Source organism: Lepisosteus platostomus, chromosome 14, assembly GCF_059453375.1.
Source record: "Lepisosteus platostomus isolate fLepPlt1 chromosome 14, fLepPlt1.hap1, whole genome shotgun sequence".
NCBI lineage: Eukaryota > Metazoa > Chordata > Actinopteri > Semionotiformes > Lepisosteidae > Lepisosteus > Lepisosteus platostomus.
Window position 1 is genome coordinate 19,053,000 of NC_142624.1, and position 19,809 is coordinate 19,072,808.

Sequence of the window (19,809 nt, forward strand, 5' to 3'; positions counted from 1 at the left end):
TTATTTCACGACTTCCTGAGCAGACAAAATAAATGTGCTTTTCTTCTTTTGGGAATAGTTCAGTATAAGTTCGTCCTTACAGCAATGAACATCCTAAGGTAACAATTATTAGAAAATAGATATGAAATTAGAATACTCACATTTATTTATCATAATATTAAAAATAAACTGTCACGATCACGATCCCTCTTCTTAAGGGCACTCCGACCTTTTCGTATTTTAGTTGATTATGTGAACCTGCCCCCTGTTTTGTGTCTTATTAATTAACCCTGGCGCTCTCCCTATTCCTGGCTCACTACTGGAAGATGGACACCACAGGGTTTGCCTATTCCCTGGGCTCGTGGGCAGCCCAAGGGCAGGCCTTATTCCCCGGAGTGCTGACAGTCTGAGCCAGGGGCTCAGAGCACCTGGCCTTGTTACTCCCTTTTAACTCCTTGTTCCTGTTCCAGATCCCGTTTTGGATTTTAACCCTGTCTTGTCTTGGATGGATCACCCGGTTTTTGGATTTTGGACTGCACCCCGGATTTCCCGTTTTGGACTTGTTTGCCTTTACCACCACCCCCAAGCATCGGACCACCGCCGTCACTGCCGCCACCACCCCCTGTCTGTCAACCCGTCCTAATCCTGCTGTACCTTCCCCTGGTGTCCTTCTCCACTTATTTATACTGTCTGCATAGGGTCCTGAACTACGCTTCACCGGAGCCGATCCAGGTACATGAACCTCTTGACTAAAGGTTTCATTTGTTTGATTATATAATTCTAAAGTCTGAATGCTTTTTTAGAATTAATGCAACTATAAACAAGAAAAGGACATTCAGGTTGAAATACTGAAATACTTGTGCTCCTGCCATCAGCAGCAATTACTTAGGTCTGAACCACAAGGCACCGTGGCCAAGTAATCAGGAAAGCTTACAGCTCCCCTTTCACCATAGTGGGGGCATAGTTTTTTTACAACTGTGCTACAGAGGGAAAAGCAGTCTACCGGTCTGCTGGCTAATCTCTGCACTGTTGGTTAAATATTATAAGTAAAATGATATTGTTTCTTTTGTAAATAATAAGTCTTTAATTTGTTTTGAAGCCATTCCATTTTAAGTATTAAAGCATAGTCTTTACTGTGCTGGTGAATCGCTAACAATGAATTCATCAACACATTGTTCTTGGCTGACAGATCTCAGGCACAAAGCAAGGCTGGATCTGGTTGGGCCTAGGGGGAAACCAGGTTGTTGCTGTTAATGCTGTTGGTAACCATTAGGCAGTGCTCTTTCCTCTATACAGTAATTGTCAGAAAGCTATGCCACCACTATGGTGAAAGGGGTGCTGCAGGAGATGCTGTTAAACTGAGGTCCTGATCACTTGGTCATTAAAAATGCCATAGCCATAGCAGTATTCATAAGAGCAGGGCTTCTAATGCTGGTGCCCTGCTTAAAACTATTAAAACTTAAAACTTAAAACTTAAAAACTTAAATATATTCAGGGATTTCTCACTTCTCCAGATGATCTGCTATGTAGTGGGGCAGTGTTCATACAATGTCTGCAGTTTGTCACCTAGCTAGGTGCTGTAAAGTGCTTTGTGATGAAAACCAGAATATGAATTTTGAGTATGATATGAGTTTTTTGTTTTTATCATTATTATAAAAAATGTACTTTTGGTGACATTTTGGTACTACTTGTGTTCTTATAACTTATAGACTAATGTTAAAGAGGAGTTAAAGTTCTTATAAATATATTAATAATAGGTATTTGAGAAATTTTTCATCAAGGGGTTTCACGATACAAAACAATTCATACTGTGTAGAGTGTAAAATTCAAAAGAAATACATTGTGGTTAAACGGGAAAAAGTCAATAATGACTCGTATGGTTTGAAAGAGACCCTCTGATCTTGACTAATTTTTGTTGTATTTTTAGAAACAAATATTCTGAGCCCCAACTAAACTCAATTTTCTGGTGTGACTAATGGCAGTGACTGAAATTGTGTCCACTGAAGTGATTAGTATTGTGTGGATAATTCATGTTGATTTTTTAAATTATTTTTTGTATTCTAGTGAACCTTGTTTGGCTAGTGGTAACAAATGAACAAGCATTCATTCAATGAATAAAGTTAACCCAACAAGAAGAGACTTCCAATTAATGTTTTTCGAAAACAGCATGGTCACACATCACAGATGTACTGTATTACAGGGGCGGAGCGGTGGCTCTGTGGCTAAGGTGCTGGTTCAAATCCCACAGCCGACAGAGGAATCCTACTCCGTTGGGCCCCTGAACAAGGCCCTTAACCCCAACTGCTCCAGGGGTGCCGTACAATGGCAGACCCTGCGCTCTGACCCCAGGCTCTCTCCCTATCTGTGTGTCTGTGTGTCTCATGGAGAGCAAGCTAGGGTATGCAAAAAGATAATTCCTAATGCAAGAAATTGTAAAGGGTTAATAAAGTGATGTTATTAAAAAGTGAATACTAGTCAATTGTTAGGATCGCTAACCCCTCCTCTTAAGGGCGCTCCAGCCCTTACATGTTATGCCCCATTGTCTGCACCTGGTCCCTAATCCCGCTCCCCCTTAAAAGCTAGACGCGGACCTTACTCCTGGTTCCTCATTGATTTCCACATCATGAGAGCCCGGGGTCTTGCTGCGTCTGGCTCCGTTATGCTTTTAACTTTCTGTTCCTAGTTCCTGGTTCCCCTCGGCGGTTCCGACCCGGTTCCTGTTCCCCCCCTCCGGATGGATCGCCTGGCTATGGACTTCAGCCCTTGTTTCTGATTTCCCGTTTGGATTTCCTACATGGATTGTTCGCCTGGATTCGCTTCCCCTGGACACCTGCACTGCATGGACACGCCCCCCGTCTCCAGACCCTTTTCCTGCATGACCATTTTTCCCCTTGTGTCTTCACTATTCTGGATCGTGTCGTCCGCATAGGGCCCGGAAAGAACTGTTCGTGACAGCAATAGGAAATTAATTTAGATGATCTGTTTAAGATGAAACCTTTGGCGATACAGTATTCCATGATGTAGTAGTGGCAGTGGGAATATGATTCAAGGAACATGTGGCATATTTCTTTTTAGTGATCCTTTCAGATAACTTCAAAGGGGATAAAGAAATATATACAAAGTGAAGTGCACTACAAATCACAGGGGTACATACAGTTATTGTCAGAGGTTGAATCACAAAATAAAAGCTAAAGATGTTCTTAATTTTTAAACTGAAAAAGCTCAGAACACAAGCTCATTGCACAGGACTTCAGAAACAAGAAGAACATAGTGCTGTTCATAACTGGATTTCAGAGATAATGAATTGTAGTAAAAGATTGACAGGATTATTTTTCCCTTCTTCAGTCACAGTAGCTTCAACCAAAATAAAACCTTGTGAAAGACAGTGTTGCATGAAGGCAAACAGACAGACTAGTGTCCTTAGTGTCCCTTTTTTACCAAATGTAAAACAATATGTGTATATGAGTGATGTGATGTGTATATGAGACTTCACTGGTTTGTTTCAGATACTGTATTAGCCATTGAAAATGCCACAGGGAGGAATTGTGAAACATACAGGTAATTGAGTCCTCAAGTCTAGTTGGATGAGGGTCACTGACAGAAGAATTTAAAATGGATTGAGAAAGCAGATCTGAACTAATAGATTTGATGCTGCAAAACTTCATAGTACTGTATGTTTAGGTTTGTTAGTGCTTCTCAAACATTTAGATCAAAATAAATGGCTAACTGAGGATTTTGTAGCTGAAAGATATTTAATATAAACCTGAATATTTCTTTTAGTAATATTTTCTATGTAATATATCATAAATTAACTTACTTTCCAATGTTCAATTGTCATAGTACATCCAATTGTTATAGTACACTGACTGTAATAACATTGCAAGACAAAACATGTTTTTCAGTATGTAATGAAAACAGTAATCTTGACATTGATATTTGTGTAATTCTACATCTCTGCAAAGCAGAATGTCTTCCAGTGTTCGTTTTTTGTTTTTTTTTATCAATACGTTGTTTTTATTTACTACTTCTGAACTGTTTCAATTAACAACTAATAATTAATGTGCCAATTTTATTTTTAAGGAATGGGAAAGACTAAAGGGTTTGCATGCTGTTGAGGAGGAGGAATAGCATAGTAGATCCTTTTGCTCTCTGATGTTCCCATGATTGATAAAAACTATTACATTTTAATCTTAATTACATTTTAAAATTGTATAGTACCAAACCACAACCAGATGTACGTAGTATTGCTGTGTCTTTTTCTGAGCTGGTTAATGCCTCATGAAATGCAATACAGAGGAAGGAACTCTTGAACTACACATTTTCTCCTTGGGATTTTACCCAAAGCCTGAATGAAAAATGGCCAAATGTAGTTTTTCATATAATATATATATTTTTTAGTTTGAAATGAAAATGATTTGGCAGTGGGGCAGAGACAGGGAAGGGCTTTGATTTATCGTATTAAACAGATCACTAGCCCTGTCACTGAATCAAGAGGCCATGGATAATGAAAAGCGACAGTGTTTATTAGAGACACAGTGGCTCGTAGAAGATTTCAGGACAAATTACATCCTCAGGCCATGTGCCTTTTTTCCAATTTTACAAATAAATGTATGATAAATTATAATAGCAAAATTAGTAAATAATGGAGCAAAGGAGCAAAGGCAAAGGATGAACACTTGTTACAGTAAAAGATTAAAGTGCATTCTAAGATAGTGTTTGAACTGCCATGCTCTTCTTCATAGACTTGTTACATTAAACCAGAGTAAACTGACAAACATGAAAGCATGAATTCAGAATGACTTGTCTGAATCTGAGAGTATTCATTATTTTGTTCTTTCTTAAAATTCGGAGGTGTGAATTTTCATTCTGACAGATTAATTTGTAATACATGAGTACAGTAATCATTTAAAATGTAAAAATATTAATAGTACGATAATAATCCTTTAGGATAACTAATCATGTACTGTACAGTATATTGTCCATAAAGTGTAACTTGATAATTAGATAATGACAACAAATGTTAATCTTTAACTTTTTAATGACTAACATTTCTCTTTTTCATAACAATACAGTAGCCGGAAACATCTTCAAAAAACAGATATTGTCATTATAATTTTTTTATGTAGAAGTTTGGTGTTGATACCTAAGCCACAAGAGATCATTAAATGACATCCATTTGATCTTAGATATTTATGGCTGAGTGAGTACTATACATTTGTATGCGTACAACTGAGGGAGAAACAGCTCTAGTTTAAGCAACATATGCTAAAATGTATTGATGTGAATGGCTTCCTGCTTGTTGCATAAATCCATAATGAATTCTGGCTTTCATTTACAGTATTGTGCTACCAGAGCAATTCCTGGAAATACTGGATATCACAATAAATATTTTTAATGTCTTCTATATTACTGTTATTACAAACCATTGCAAGTAATTTACAACAGGTACTTCATTCTTGAAGTTGAATTATAACTGAATTCTAAAATAAATCTTCTTTAAACTCTTGCTTTTCAAAAATAAAATGAGCTGATATAACTACAGTATATAAGTGATCTGGAGATTTACTGTACTTTTTTTTTTCTCTTTTCCTGTGATGCCACAAAGATGTAAAATAGCCAGCCTGAAATGTTCTTTTAGAAGAAACTGAAGTTATGAACTATTTGCAACAGTATTAATTAGAAATGAAATTGAAGCCACACTGTATGTACAGTATACAGTATATTGTTTTAAAAAAAGTAACACGAAAATGGTAGAAAACAACTTTTAGAAACAAATGTGTTTTTCCTCAATATGCATCATGCACTTCTCATTTTTCCTGTACAAAAGAAAATCATTACAGTGCATTCTCTTTTTTGGATTTTCAGACCTACTGTACAGTAGATGTGAAATTTTCAAGTGTGCTATGTTTTTCGAATGTCCTTCTTTTATAAGGGCTCACTACATTTTGAGAATAAAACTATAAATCTTTAGTATTCAAGAAATTAAAGGAATTCCATTTCAACTTCAGTCACCCATTTTCATAAGTCTTTGTTAGTAAGTGCTGAAAGCAAGCCTTGCTTCATCCATCCTAAAAGGGAGGGCAGGCGTCTTTTGACTCACGTGTCTACAGCTGACATTGCCAGCCATTACTGTCATCCACTTCCTCCTAGGCATGCGCCAGGTCAGGTAAGAGGAATGCAGAACGGCAAGAGAGACAGCATTCTCCTCCAGCAGTGTGTGCTCTTTCAGCATTACTTAACCTGATCTGTGTGAGGACTTCTTTCTTGTGCAAAGAGTTTTTTCCCCATATACCAACTGTATTTGACAAAGACAGCAGGCCCTGTCCCCGACTTAGATCATTCCATTTCTGTTAAGCACACTTGCCCTATGAATGCTCTAATTAAAATGAAAATTCAGGCTAAATTTCCTGAGGTGCCAGCATTTCTGAGATTTCTGATCAATGTGCATGGTTTCAGAAATTTTGAAGCAAGGATTTTGTAGACTGCCATTATATTGTTAAGTTCTTATTTGTGTTGAGTGAAATAAACACCAATGCAAACCATGAGAATAAAGAGGAATACAGAGCTTCCACGGGATATTTGCATGACATGGAAAATGTTAGTAACTATATAATTTCTGATAAATAATTTTAGATTACACAACATAAAAATGACTGCACTACATATCTAAATTTAGATTTTGAAAGCTTTTAGTGATTTAAATCTCTAATAAAAAGGGTAACCACCATTACTGTGGCATTGGCTACTTCTATATTATTTTTCAAGTATTTTCCATTCTTTTTCTGCAGCCCTGTCATCTTTTATTTTGATTTACTTTTGCCATATAAATTGCAACTTGTGGATGTTACAGTATACTATATTTTTTATATGATTACCTTAAAGTTCTCCTTTTACTGAAGCCTGAGTTGATTCCATGACAGTCATGTTAACTGACTGTGGATACATAATTCTTCAGGTATTACTGTAAATATTGGTGAGATTATAAGTGTCTTTCACTTAGAATAATTAGTCAAATGTGATCAATTACAAACTTACTTCACTCCCAGCAGGAGAAATAATGGAGAACAATGTTGATATGTAAGCTAAGGTATGAAAATAAAAGGTTGCTTTAATAACATTATATCCTTTTTATTTACTGATTCAAAGTGGTTGTCATACCAGAATGGCCACTACTGGGTCAGGTAGACCTTAAGTTAGCTTTGTGGTCTCATGCTCAGTGATAGTATCAGCTTATTGGATAAACTAGATTGAGAAAATTTTAGGCAGTATAATCACAGGATTTCTATTTTTACAGTATGTCAAGCTATTCATGACATTTTTTATTTCATGTGACAGTGAGGTGATTTACCGGACGATCACACCCTTCCAATAACATATTCTACTACAGGACATTTCTTGTTTATTTACTGGTATAAGTGCCAAACAAATAATGATCGCTTTCAGAGGCCTAGAATACAACTGGATCCAAGGAGCAACTTGCGGTATAGACGTTTTGTAGGGCATTACAACTATGGAGAACAATTTTTAGTAAAACCAAACTAGACTTTAAAGAAAGAGATAAATCTTCAGTGAACAACTTAGTTTTGTTATATTTTCAATACTGTTTTACATCTGCGGAAATATATCTTCCCATAAAAATGGAGGCCTTTAAAAATAGCCCTAGGAACAGAAAGTAATATAATCTGAGTCAATCCTTAATCATCTGTTCTCTCTAATCCTTCCATCCAAAGACTCATTATTACATTTTAATATTGCCTATCCACAAACATCTGCAGTAAGCCAAATCTGTTGTGGGAATGTACTGTGAAGTGTATAAAATACAACATGAGTAGACATTAATAAAGCATTGGCATTAAAAAAAATATTATCTTTATGCAGACCTGGACCATTACATATATTTGTATTCAAATATATTTAAATTTAGAATAGTTCCCCCTTATACAACCCCCCAAAGAAATGACTGGTACTTTTGGAGACTTTAAGCTTTTAACAGATCACAGCATGTACCTTAAAGCAAAAACCCAGGGGAGAGATTCACTTGTATATATTTCCTAATTGTCATTAGTGTTATGTTTTTTTCTCTCAATTAGAAATAGATAATGCTGCAAAACCGAAACTAAACAACTATTTAAATGGGATTTTAAACATGCAACATTGCCTTGTTTAATGGAATTCATTATTATATAGTAGGAAAACATATTAAAAGAAAGACAAACCCCTTCTTTCAAGTTGCATACCGTATGCAACCTAAGCTTCATTGCATTATGTAAAAAATAAAACCATTACTGCACATTTTATTCAGAGGAAAATATTAATAGTGAGAAAGTAAAGAAGAATAAGTTTTGCATTATTGTGCATTTGTCACTGAAAAAGCTTCAGAAATTACTCAATTGTTCTGACACTCAACTGTAACAGTGAAAGTGTAGGTAGGTCCCTTTTCAGGCCATAAAGGCCCAAGGGGAATGGGGGGCAAGGGCCACCATTTTTCTTGACCATCCAACACTGGAAGTGGAGGTGATGTAGTCAGCATCACATTCCTGCCAGCCTTTTACCCCCAGAAGAATTAACCCCCAGTCCTCATTTGGAAAGCAGGCTGAGTGGACCTGGGAGATGTCTGGAAGGAATTAGAGCAAGTTACATTGCTTGCCCCTACCTGGGATTGAACCCAGGACCTTCCAATCAGGAGCTAGATACCCTTGCCATCTGAGCTACAATGGTTCCGTCATTGACAGTACAAACTAAAATTAAATTTTAAAAAACCCTGTCACAAAATAGTCAATTATAAACACAAAGCTTAGTACTTGATTATTGATAATAATTGATTATAACTGATCATTAGTTGACATTATGCAGAAGGAAGATTTCAATTCGGTTGTGTCTGCACTGTCTTGCTGTTTTGTAGAAAGAAAAAATTGTCGCTGTGTGATGGTGATGCAAGTATCATGTTGTGGACTTCTTTAACTTAAAGGCTCTCACAGATAATGGCATTCTTTATACAGAATACATCTTTGTTGATTGGTACTACAGTACAATATAGAGAACAGTGAACAATACAGTAAGTGCATTCACTTGCTGTATGAATACATGGAGAAGCTTTCTGAATACATGTTTTATCTTGCATTTTAGCATTTTTACATTTATGTCCTTAAGTCAGTAATGGTGTAACACTATGAAAGATTAAAATAATTAACAATTTCAGTTATTCTTCAAACTGTTTTTCTTTTCAAAATAACATCTCTTGATTTGTACAATGTCACTTCTAATTCAAGAACTACATTATAAGATAAAAGACTAAGCTTCTGCTATTGTTTTCTGCTTAAAAGGCATGTATGATTAATCAGAATTAAAACCTTTGTTTTATATGGTGAAGACAGATTTGCTTGTATCATATCAAATGCCTGTGCTCAAAAGAGTGTTAATTATTCAGATCTAATTCTAATTAATGTTTCTAAAATCAATCCATTTTCTAATAGCTTTATCCAAAACAGAGTCAAGGGGAAGTTACAACCTATCCTAGCAAGCAACAGGTCCAAGGCAGGATACACCCTGGATAAGACACCAGTCCATCACAGGGCACACACAGACATCACTCACACCAGGGCACAGGGGAAGTTTCCCAGAACCATGAAATATTCCATGCAGGTTTATAATTGAACCAAGGGCCATAGCTTTGCAAGGAAACAATGCTAACCACTACACCACTGTGCTGCACCATATCTCTAAAAGTACATTTTTAAACATTTTAAATGGTGTCTGTTTGTTTTATAGCACAAAATCACGCAGTACAATTATGAAGGTCTGAGATACAGTATTCCAAGACTTCAACTAATAAAACAGATCAAAGTAGCAACTTCCAGAGAAAACCTTGAAGCAGAGTGAGTTAGACGTAAGACCACAGATGGCAGGGAATGTTATTTACATTTTAAACAGTGAGCATAATTATTTGAATATTATTACTCCTAACAAAATATTGAATCTTGATCACATGGAAACACCAAGTGCTCAGTGTTTCGAATTAGAGTTGAGTTCACATTCTCAAAACAAGTTGATTAAAAATAGCTACTCCAGCACTACTGTACATTTAATGACAATAATTAAAAAAACAACATGCTACATCTGAAAAATGAAGATTGCCAAGTTACAATATTCACGAGCCTGTGACAAAACTCGCCAGAAGAGTGAAATCTACTGTTTAAACAATCAGCAGATTAATCCCATAAATCAGGAAGCTACATCTGTTAGGTACAGGCATGTCCTGGAAGATAGAAGGTTAACACACCAGCTTTGGACTGTTATATCATCTTTTCAGACTACAATGTCTATAGCACAAGACATTCAATTAATAAATTGTTTGTGCATTATAGAAATAAATTCACCACTTTCTTCTGAGGGACAAAGACAATCTGAAATAGCAGCAGGAAGAGTAGTGAAATGTTTTATTCACCTGATAGAAGATACTGTACTGTATGTGGAGCCTTTGTAGTGAGCATTAAGCTGACTATTGTATTGTTCAAGCCAACAAGCTTAGGCAGTGTGATGTAGACAAGAATCTTCTTTAATGCAAGAAAGTATCAGTGCAGAATAATTTTAACATTCAGGTGGCTAGCTGTGTCAGCATGCGTAGGTTGCAAAGGAACAAGTAATAGATTTATTCCATGCTGAAAACAGCCCTCACACCTGAAGAAGGCTCCACGTTGTGTTTTCTTTCTTCTCTTTTCAGCATGGAATAATTGTAACATTGACAGCCTGGAAATATTTATTTCCAACAGAACAACACTTGACCACACAATACTACAATACAATGACACATTTTCAAGAAGACTTTACACTTCTTTTTGTGCCCAGCTCTTTCTCCTAACATGAATACAATAGAGCATCTAAGAGACTGAAGCACCAATCCCATTAACAGTCAACAGCAGAAAACCATGATTGTCTGATAAGGTTTATGCCCCGGAGGTTGTATCCAATACTAACTTAGTTTTTTGTTCATTTTACCAATATATCAAGTTTCATACTGAAAACCTATGATGATTCCTTGATCCGTGTTTTCGTCTGTGATTTTGTTTCTTAACCTAGCAGATTTAATCATTTGTAGAATGTTTTACACCGCAATAGCATGTAAAAAAAGTCGCACACCCAGATTAACACAGTGCTACAGTATTTGATCATAAGAAAATGCCTTCAGGAGGTTACAGATGCAATGCGGCACTTCAAGGGATAACTGGAGACGTCACGGACCTAGGACATGTGGGTTCCCACAGCGCTAATATATCGAGAGTCACTTAAGCTCTTGCCATACAGAGTTAAGCATTTTATCACAACACTTGATTTCATTAAGGGTAATTAGCATGTAATTAGTTTTGATGAAGGTCATAGAATAATGGTATGCAAAATAAAATGTCACCTAGCATTTACAGTATGTAACTACTGTAGAATAAGAAGGTAATTGCATTTGTGATGTAATCCATATTTTACATGTTTTAAGCACTAAAGAAACTGAGAGAAACTACAAGGTGGATTAACCATTAAAAAATCACATTTACTGTACATTTATATTACAACTTCATTTCAGACAAGATACCAGGTTTCAATTATCTGGGGGTAAATATGGTATTATATCTGTTATTACCTTGATTTCCTATTTCATGACGTGGAGGAGAAAAAAGGTGATTTAAGATGCATTGTACAGTATATTTTGCCCATTGCTAAATTCTATTGTACAGTTTATGCATAGTGATAGGCGATTTTACCCATCACACCTCACTTGTTTCAAACAGTAAAAACTGCAATTGTCTTAATCATACTGTATCTTCGGCTGAAAACCAAAAAGGTTTTTTGTTCTACATTTTGGTAAGCTACTGTAAGAATATATTTGTCTTTTTAACTTTCCACTGTAAGCAGTTTCACCTGAATATCAGCTAAGATAGAAAGTCTGCTGCTGTCATGCCACAGAGAGACTGCAGTTTAATTTCAACTATAATGCCATGAACTCCAATTTTATCTCAAATTAATTTTGTTTTATTTTTTGGATTGCAGTAATGGCCTTTCATTAAATACATTTAGTGAACTGGTAAACTGGTACTTTCATCAGAAATATCTCATGATGCTACCACTTTTTAAAAATAGGTTTAGCTGCCAGGAAAGGTGACAAAGAAAAATCTGAGCATGTGATCATGACTGGAGTATCATTTTCTTCAACTGAATATTAATTTGCATGTAATGGGGTCAAACCAAAGTCTTAGTTTGGCAGAAGGGGGCATTGTGCTATTTTCCATTAAAATAATGTCCATCTACTTTTTGAAGATTAAAAACACCAATCAGCACAGGAATCAGAGAATATAAGAGTTGTGCTAAGCTTAGTTTCCAGTTGAATTACAGTATTTAAATAAATGCCCTTAATGTTATCCAAATGTTGAAACATTTTTAGCTAGAGCCTATCAAATTAAAATCAAATCAAGTATCAAATTAAAAGAGCCTGAACAAAACAACCAAATGCATTTTAGCAACAAATTTAAGCAGTTACAGTATATTGAACAGAAGACTAGATAAAACTAGATAAACTTGATATGGAGCTTGAGATTCTTATCGATCTTACTGTATTTATCTACACAAAGTCTATTCTTTGCAAAAATAAAAATTAGAAACTGCCCTTTTTACCTTTTATACCTAGAACTTCAAAACCTAGTTTTTATATACAACCTGACATCACATGGTAGTCCTGTACCAGCCTTAACAGAAACAACACACATAATCTTTTAGATGTTCTCATCACTACTCCTTGTGCTTTTTCTTGTTAAGTGTTTTCACAGAGAGCTTTGTTGTCAACCAGAGAAGGAGAACACATATTTTCACTATAACAGCTTACTGTATCTGAAGCAGTCTTAAATGGGGGTTGCTGATGCACAGTATATCTATAATATCTTGGTCAATTCCACCAATGAGTGTTATTATTCATTTATCCTTTTTTCCAGGCCATAATTAGTGAGAGGTATAGGGCTATATATACTGTACAGTACAGTATGTATAGTAAGAAATGGTGTTCAATCTGGTGGATTTTTCTACAGCCCTTAATACATATAACGTTGGATGGTAGAAGAACATGATTTTCCATGTTTTTAAACAACCTTTTCATTCTGGTAGCACAACTTGACTCTGCAAAAACTGATTCAAACTTACGAGCAATACATCAGCAATAACAAGAGTGCTGTTTGCACTAGTGAAGGTACTGCATAGTTTTATTGATTAGTAATGTTTATTAGTTGTTCAATTTAAGAATATTTGCTAATGTAAGTGTTATCATTTTCCCATTTTTTCAAAAATATTGATGAGTTTCCTAAAAGTTGATTATTACAGTATTAGAGTTTTATTCATCTAATCAATATATGTAAATACTGTAGCTACAAAAAGTAAACATGCGCAAAGATGAGCATAAGAGATATGTAGCTGATTAAGCAAAAACCCCAATGGTAAAGCAGGTTACGTTGGTGCATTTTTTAAAATTTTGTCTGTCAAAGGTTGAACACATAATGTATTAAAACAGGGGATTCTTTTGCAATATAATAATCAACACATCAATAAAACAATCACTGACACTTCTCTAGATTGTTCTCCAATGCATTTTGTTCTCCACAATCCTGATTTCAAAAACATGTTAAGATTGAATTGCAGGAAAGCTTTGTCTTGTGCTTTGGGAAAGGGAGTAGGTGAAAGAAGAAACACTGTACTTAATCTTTGCTTGATACAGTACATGTGAGGAAACACACAAAACTAAAGTACTTGTAGCTGCCAAAGAAAAGTTTAATTTTTAGTAAATGAACATCTAAGATTAAATGATAGATGTATTAAACAAATTTCAGCATGGTAGGCCTCTGTTGAAATGTAAGGTATTTCTTTAAAACATACATCCTTATGGCATATTCTTCTAGAAATGTGCAATGTACAATGTAGACAGCCGTCCCTTCTTGAAAACCCAAAACAGGAACTAATCTTTGGCCTACAGTCTACAGTTTGTGACTAAAAGCTTCACCCTGGCACTTTCCCTCCCACAGCCATTGGGTGAACTGCCCCTCTTCACTGTAGCCGACGTGACGTGTACGGTCATATGTGAACAGCTCCTGAGGACCCTTTTGTTGCAGTGTGCATCTTTCCAGAGTGCCATCCCTACATAGCCTGACAGCAGGCTCTAAAACTGTCAGCCCGAATAAGTCTCCTTTACTTAAATCTCAGACTAAATTACAGTCAAGCAAGCGCACATAGCTCACACTGTGTATGCACAAGGCACAGAGGCAAAACTGCCTATCGAAATAATTTGAATTGTTCTTGCCTTTCCGTTCGAATCTACAGTACAATGGAGATTAAAAAATGCAATGAGGAAAAATTAAGTGCAGTCCTTGTTGAGGCTGACCATGGAACAATGGGCATATTGACTGTTAACGGTATTACAAATTGGCAGCACAAAATTGAAATCAACTACGGGCAGTTGGAGACAACGATATGGACAATATCTAAGCAAAGTACCATAAATCATCTTTATTTTAACAGTATTGGAGGAACAAACCTTACGTTTACATGATATTACTTAACCTACATTACATCATCCATAGAACATTCAGAAAAAAACTATACCTTAGAAATGCTATTAATGTCATATATGACTGTGTCTTGGTTCATATTGAGATTTTATTGTAAAAACACTTGAGCATATGTCACACTACAAAGCTGGGTTTATGGATTAAATGTTACTATTGATGACTAAACATAAGGAGACTCATTATTTCAAACATGGAGCTTTACAAAATCATGGCTCGTACATTGAGTAATCTGATCTCAAATCTCACAAAAATTATAAATCTGTAATTTAATGTTGTGGGTCTGGTAGAATATTTCATTTTCAGAAACGCCTGTAAAATATTGTTGGCATAAGATACCAAATTTAGACTTCATAAATTAAAATATTGTTTATATCTTTAGAAATACATATTTGTAAAATAATAACTTCTGTATTTTGTAATTATTGCATTAAATTTAGAAATACCCAAACAATAAAGGTTACAAGACAGTAGAATTAAGGACAGCAAGTGCTTCATTATTTTTTATAGTTGTATGTTTTTAGAATCACAAGCAACACCTATACACAAAACAATCATAACCTTCATAAATAAGTGTATTGAGACTTTCTTACATAAAATGTAGGATTAACAAGGTCATCGTCCTTGCACAAATAGAGACAAAATACATGGATTTTCAAAGAATGAAACAGTATACGCCATTCAGTAAAGTATTACTCAGAATTACATAGAACTATACTGGGCTCATTATGTACGCCACATGCAAAAGTAAACCCAATCTTCTAATCTATGTTTTGTCATTTATTACCTTTAACCTTTAACCAATCACAAAAACACCTCTCTGAAAATATCAAACTATTTCAACCCTGTTAAAATCTGCATATTTCCAAGAGTGACATGAAGCAGTTCTTCCAGAAGTGTAGCAATTCTGAAGGTGTATTATGTTATTGCACCTTCCCAGGAACTAAAACTGATTAGATGTAAATCAATTTCTGTCAGTCAATCACAACAATTCTTAAAAATCCTAACAAATATTGCCTAAAACAGTTCATTCATGGTCTTCACAGAACTATCGTTAAATCTGCTGTGATAATTATTAATCTTACATATTTTACGTATTTTGAGATTATTTTATTGGTTTCACAAAATATATAATATATATATACTTAGCATGTTAAATCATAAGGCAGGTTCTATAAAGCTTATTCATTAGCTTTCAAAACAGAAATAGTAGAGTCCAAATTATATACTGGGATATTGCCCTTCATATTAAAAAAGCCGTAATTATTCAGTTATAACTCTACTTAAGGTCCTTCAAATATAATCAAAGTAGTATTGACAAATAACCCTATTGATTTATACATATAATGTATCTACTGTAACAAATACAAATATTTTGTCAGTTCTTAACAAATATTCCCTTAGAACTGATTTGTTTTATTTGAAAGACTTTACCTTGGTGCAGCTTCGGACAGATGGTCACCACTTTCGACGTTTGCAAAAGATTTAAAAAAAGCACTGAGGGGTATTTTTTCCTCTTCTTTCACTCTGCCCAGATAGTAACCGTAAAACCTCATTGGTCTTGGGATGTGGTCATATGACTATGGCATCAGTACACGTGATCTCACAAAGACAAAAAAAATCCCCTAAATCCTTATTTTGCTGCGATGAGATGCTCCAACACTGGCGCTTTTATCATTTTTAAATCAGCTCTTATTATTTAAAAAAATGAACCACATGCACATAGTGGATTGCCCTGGGGGACTGACAGACTGCACCACTGCTCTGGCACAACAGAGGTTCCATCAGATGACATAGTCAAAGGGTCATCATTGCATCTCAAATAATTAAATATTTCAGTTCCTACCATGTAAGCATGGACCCTACGATACAGTATTTACCCATCAATTGACTTGACTATTCTTTGCCATTTCACTAAGACCCTTGTTTCAGCCTTTACTTCAACTATTTCTCATTTGACACTTTCACTTGATGTATTATCTAGCACTTTTTTCCATTTAATGAAAAGGAGAAAGTAAGGCTCAGGAAAGCCTGCTGACACTGTAGTGAACCCCAGACATCATGCTGTACTGCTCTACTAATCTCAGAATTTCTGGGATTACCCCTTTCATTGTTGCCATGTTAGGATTATTAATTCATGGAAAAATCCAGCGTGGAGTGAAACAAGTGATCAAAATGGATTTTCTTTTCAAAACACAGTTTTGGGGCATAGAAAATCAGAATGAACCATTTTACGTCACGATGGCACTGATTGAAATCCATCACACTTTAAATCAAATACTGTAAGTTGCTGTGTTTTCAGTGTGTTTGTGTTAGAAATAAATTAAATATTCTGAATCCTTCAGGTTAGCTTTACTTTAGCAATCTTGAAGACATAGCAGACATCAAGTTTTATAAAACATAGTATTTTCTATGTCTTTCTAGCTCTTTTCAAGGCTTCAACTTGTCCTTAGGTTTAAAGGCAACATAATTCAAACACAATTGCACATGAATAAACACATTTTCCACTTGTGTAAAACAAGACCACAGTACACTTCACATTTAGTTAATTGACATGGGGTTTACATTAAGCCTTATTTAATTAAATACATTTGTTTATCAATGCTTGTTACATACAATATATACAGTAGTATAAAAATTAATAATTTTAAAAAAAATATGTCTAGCCACATTGTAGAAAAGGCCATTAAAAAAATCTGTCAAGCCATTAAAAAAATTAACAAAATAATATTAATGTTGCAATTATAGATATTTACTGTAATGCCACATTTTGAAGCATTAATGGTAAAATAATACTTTTCCAGTATATGTTAAACACTCCTGTAAACAAATAAATTATATTAGGTTAATATACAGTATATATTTAAGCTATGATTTTTAACATTTAATACTGCAGTTTATAAGTAAAAATTTATTTCTTTAACCATGTAAAGTACCAGTTATTGCAACAACCAACCTGCAATTATACATTATTTAATTTGTATTCTGTAATATGTTGAAGTAATATTCTTCTGCTCAATTTTCATAATTACAAAGCTCAATATTATATGTTCAAATAATATTCAGAAGAAGGGCAATTCTCCATAATATTGTAAGAATATGTACTATATAGTGATTTATAGTCTTCTAGTATTCATGTAATAAGTCCTTTCATTTACAGTGCCCTCACTAAAACTTTAAGCCTATTGGAAAAATAGCACAAATAGAGCATTAAATGTGCTCTAGATTCTGCTATAACAAGGAATGTCTAAAAACTACGCAGGGGACAAAACATGATGTCAGCAATAATCTACTTTAAATTCAAACTGTCTTTGAAGGACTACCTTCAGACGCAAAACTGTACCATTCCACACAGAAACAGAACACAACTTTTTTAGGCCCTGAAACTAAGAGAGTAAGCACTCAAGGTGGTTTTGAGTACATCACACACACAGCAGGTTCAATTCCAATAACAGAACAGCACCAAGCTCTTCAAAAACTGTTCAAAAGCGTTGTTGCTCCATTTTAAATGAGAAACTGAAACAACTTGAACACACTCAACTAAACATATGAAGATAATGATGTCATTTGGCACAGAAGCCATTAGCAAAATTTAACATTGGTAAATCGATCATTTCTCCTCACCTGCTCTTTTTCTTCCCACAGGCTTCTACGTGTTCTACAGTTTGGGATGAGAACTGAACGTTGCTTTAATGTTTTGTTTTGTTTTTTGTCCACATTATTCATAGCAATTAAAAATTTAAAGTATCAAAAATGTAGCTAGTAAAATAAGAAATCTTACCAGCTAGAGGGAAGGTTCCTTACAATGAGGTAGGATCACTAAAGATGGGACACCATGGGCACACTGAGGTCCAGTCTGGTTGGGCCTGTCCTATAAGTAAACTAACCTATTGCCCCCAGCAAGGTGACTGGATTTCCTGCTATGGGAGGGAGAGAAAGTGTTGGGGTCAGGGTGAGGGAAGACTTTCTTTCATCTCATTGGATTGATATCCTAATTGGACTAGAAAGGCGTGAAGGAGACTCCAGCATTTAATGATGGGAATGAGAACTGTGTTTTGGGGATATTTGTGTGTGTCTGTCACATTGCACAGGGGTGGCTACTGCTTGGGTAATAGAAATAAGTACTAGGATGGCCTGGACCAGTGATGTTAGAAGAGCGGGCCTTTTTATTAAAATAAAGCACTTTCTAAATCAATTATTTGACTGTAGCTGTTATTACCAACCTGAAATTGAGCAGTTAAAGACCACAGGGTAGGTAGTAAATATTCTGCCATTGATTGCTTGACTGGGAAAGCACTGTACAGTATACTGCAAATAATTAGATACAAAGAATGGAAATAAACTTTTTGAAAACAGCAGTCTATACTCTAAAAAGCTAAAGTTTTCTTTAGACAAAAGGATACTTGTAAAAAGCAGCAAATTTCAATAGATAAAATTCCGCCCATTTTTATTTTCAAATGTTACAAAAGCTTTTCATTTTAATCTTCAGGCCCAAACATATTGTTTATGTTGCAGTTGTCTATTTTAGTTGTACTCTTACGTTTTCTGTGTAACCATACTGTACATAGCCATTTAAAAATTCACAAAATCTGGGATTATTAGGCAGTTAGACAGTTGTTGTTTTGTTTTTGTATTTAAAAGGATTTATCCAGGAATTAGAAAAGCTCAAGATTCTTTGAATTTTCAAATGGGAAGTGAGCATGCAATACATTTACACTACATTACAGAATACATTTAAGACATTTTAATCATCCTAGTATTTAATATTTCTCAATTTTCCCTTGACTTTGCTACTATCCTTCAAGAATTAATTTACAACTAATGTCAATCATTTTGTCTACAATTAGTTTTAATTTAAGATTTAAATGTTTCAAACTCTTTTGAATGCTTATACCAATATATAACAAATTTAATTGAGAAACTAAGTAGTGTCTGAAATGATTGTCACCTGAATTCTTAAATAGAATTTAAAAAAAGTGCAATAAAATACATAAATACCTAAATAAATTTTATTAACTATAAATGTAAGGTGCTAATTTCCGCTGGCATTCTGTACAATGTTGCGAATAATAGCTCAGAGAGCAAAATGTCTACAGTATGTTATTAACAAAGCTAAAATAATTTTAGTAAACAACGGAGGGGTTATACTCAAGGGATTAAAACAAATGGGAATTTTTTATCTCACATAACAACTGCTAATACTAACCTACAGCTCCTAATCTTTGCAATACCCATGTCTGTG

The 19,809-nt window shown here is 34.9% G+C and overlaps 1 protein-coding gene across 22 annotated transcripts in view; it reads right to left on the bottom strand.

The window, feature by feature from the left end:
* The window catches only part of LOC148648940 (poly(rC)-binding protein 3), a 90,075-nt gene that overhangs the window by 32,308 nt on the left and 37,958 nt on the right, over positions 1–19,809 (bottom strand). The window contains exon 1 of one of the 22 annotated variants that reach the window (XM_088607350.1): positions 18,349–18,488. The exons of 19 other annotated variants lie outside the window; for them this stretch is intronic. The gene's annotated coding sequence lies outside the window, so the exon portion shown is untranslated. Of the gene's footprint in view, positions 1–16,001; positions 16,111–18,191; positions 18,299–18,348; positions 18,489–19,809 lie in introns of those variants that run through there. 2 more of the 22 variants (XM_088607351.1, XM_088607349.1) reach the window with 2 other exon arrangements.